Source organism: Diabrotica virgifera, chromosome 6 (genome assembly GCF_917563875.1).
Source record: "Diabrotica virgifera virgifera chromosome 6, PGI_DIABVI_V3a".
Classification (NCBI taxonomy): domain Eukaryota; kingdom Metazoa; phylum Arthropoda; class Insecta; order Coleoptera; family Chrysomelidae; genus Diabrotica; species Diabrotica virgifera.
In genome coordinates this window covers 95484750-95487548 of record NC_065448.1, presented here as the reverse complement: position 1 = coordinate 95487548, position 2799 = coordinate 95484750, and the positions used below count along the sequence as shown (strand labels likewise).

Below are 2799 nucleotides of genomic sequence, written 5' to 3'. Positions count from 1 at the left end.
AGTAACTAGTGTGTAACTCTAACATGACAGGAAAAAGTGATACTAGTGAAAGTCAATTACAAAATCATCATACAACTATGATCTAAGAATACTCTTTATAAGGTTAGAAAAACTGACTACGGGTACCTCTAATACAGGAAGTACAACTTACAACTAGGTTAGTAGAACCCTCACCAAATAATAATTGTACGTTTATAATACGTACACCTTAATTAAATACTACCTGATACTATATATAACATATAAATACCTCACTGTGAGTGGGACAGGCACAAGCCTTATTGAATAAATAAACCTACGAGTGGATACACAGATCCTTTTCCTAACTCGTGGTTTATAATAGTAATAATAACAAGTGAAACCAAAAACTAATCTGAGGGATTAGAATCCAGAAGTTCATATGAATTTAATAAATTAAAGTTAAAGTTAAATAAAGTTAATAAGTTAAAGTTAAGTAAAGTTAATAAGTTCAAGTTAAATAAAGTTAATAATTACAATTTTGACTAATATGTGAAGTTAATTTTTAAAAATTTAATTAAACATATACTAAAATAATGGAATGAGTTTAAATAATTATACAAAAGTGGAACACAGCCTAAAAATAATCAAGATAAGAGTACCGACTACTATTATCAGGGAAAATATCTGAGCTCAGAAATTTATACCTTTATAGATTGCAGAGTGTTGGGGAACGCTATCAATTAAATATTATGTTGTAAAGAAAAAAAAAACCTATAAAAAATATAAAGCAGGAAAAATGTGTGTGCAATTGAACTATAAAAAAAAATGTACTAAATATCACAAAACCAGTCTGTCTTTAATAAGAGCACAGTAAATGTTCCCAAACAAACCACTCTTTCCTAATCTTGAAGTTGATGTAATGAGCACCCAAGGGTGCTAACTCTCGCTAGCAGCTGTCCTGCTGGAGGTACAGGAGAGGAAGACTGGTAGAAAGCAGCTGAAGGTACTCAAAACTGTTGGAAAGCAGCTGGAGGTACTCAAAAAAAGAAAATGTGGAAATAATCCAGGCTGGTCGCCTATTGATTGTTTCTCTCTGTGTGGTCTGGCCTTGGTGTTGTTGTAGGGTGGCTTTAAGATTTCATGGTAGGTGCTAAAAAAAACACAGTGTGGTGTTACTACCAATCTACCAATGTCAAAAAAAAAGAAGCAAGAGATACGAGGAGGTGTTTTTATTCCTATGGGAATAAGAAGAAATAGGTCATTAAGTCCAAAAACTTGAATGACTAGACAGCTTGACCTTTTATCAGGTTGTTATCAGATGACCTTGGTCAAATAACACAAGTAATTTCCAATTGAAATACAAACTATAATTACTGTGAAAGAATATTTTATTATAATATATACACCGGTATATAGATATATTATACAAGGATGAAATATAGTAAGACTAAGCGATGGATACTTATTTGATCATCGTTCAAAAGATAGGAGTTCTGTAGACTTGAAAGGAATATAAAAAATGGAGTTTAAATTAGCTCTATTTTCCAACTGGAAGCACAAATTAACAACGAATATTGAATTATCTCTAGATGAGTTTGATCCATGAAAATAAAACATAAAAACCATGAAAATAGACTATGTGAAACTTAGTTAGCAAATGTCAAGGACTTCCAAAATGGCTGAATAAAATACTTAATAAAATGTGTATTTACCGGGGTAGAACTCATTGGATATAGTATGCTCTAAAATTCTTCAAATCCACTGCTGCTGGATAACTTCACTATACTTTTATTGTAATATTTAATCAATTTGGAACTGAGAATTAGAGGTGAATAATTGAGTCTAATGACCCCGCACACTACGATTCAGACCGAACACTCGAGAAACAATGGCAATCCAAGGCTCACGTTCACAGCTGAATCCTTCGTACCCCTCTACTAAGCATTGGCTGTCAAAGTGGGGAAACCAATGTTGCCACGTTTTAAATGTGACGTCATCAAGCATTTAAAAATTCTGAGATGGGTTTAAGTTCTATTTGAATAAACATTGAAAGAAAATAATTCTGAAAATAATTAAATAATATTTTGGATAGTTAAATAATATCTTCCCATCAATAATCGATTCTATAAGGGGCGGAACGTCACAAGTTCAGTTTAAAAGTGAACTTTATCTTGCATTTAACTATCACAATTACTTTGCATTTCACACTTCAAAACACAACACCAATGAAGCATATTATCTTTCTAAATTAATACTTCCAGAGAAAATGTTAAATTAATCTTTGTACAACACAAAATTACAAAGAAATACAACTAAAATTATCTAAAACTCATTAAGAACAGATAGAATAAGATTTATCTTTTACACCCAGTAGCCATATTGATTTAATTTTGAAAACGATTATATTTAAATTTGGTAAATATAACTCCGCACGACCACGCAACTCGAAACACAAGTACGCAAACACGGTTGCGTGAAGCGTGGCTCGCAATCGTGAAATTTACGAGACTTGCTCGACCTGTAGATTCTTGTACGGAGATGCCATAAAGGAAGAAATCCTGAAGATGGTTTGGAGGTATACCGGCAGCAGGAAGCCTAACTAGTCTCTATGGGAAAATGGAGAAGGCAATACAACCGTTACAGTCGGAATCGCAGCCAAGAAGGCGCTGGAAAAAGAACATATACCCATTGGCCGGAAGTCGTGCAAGATACGAGAGAGTCTGCATGTGCCTTAGCGGTGCCTCAGATACCTGCAATTCGGGCATAATAAAACCGACTACAAGGGAAAAGACAAATCGGCCTCCTGCTACCGATAAGGCAAGGGGCACTAGGCACGAG

General features: G+C 33.9%; 1 long non-coding RNA gene across 1 annotated transcript; it reads right to left on the bottom strand.

Moving 5' to 3' along the window:
* Positions 1–520: 520 nt before the first annotated feature.
* On the bottom strand, positions 521–2101 carry LOC126886639 (uncharacterized). The gene is made up of 2 exons (XR_007698728.1): positions 1674–2101; positions 521–1111 (listed from the first exon to the last, which is right to left on the bottom strand). It is a non-coding gene; the product is annotated as an uncharacterized LOC126886639 (long non-coding RNA).
* Between the last annotated feature and the right edge of the window lie 698 nt (positions 2102–2799).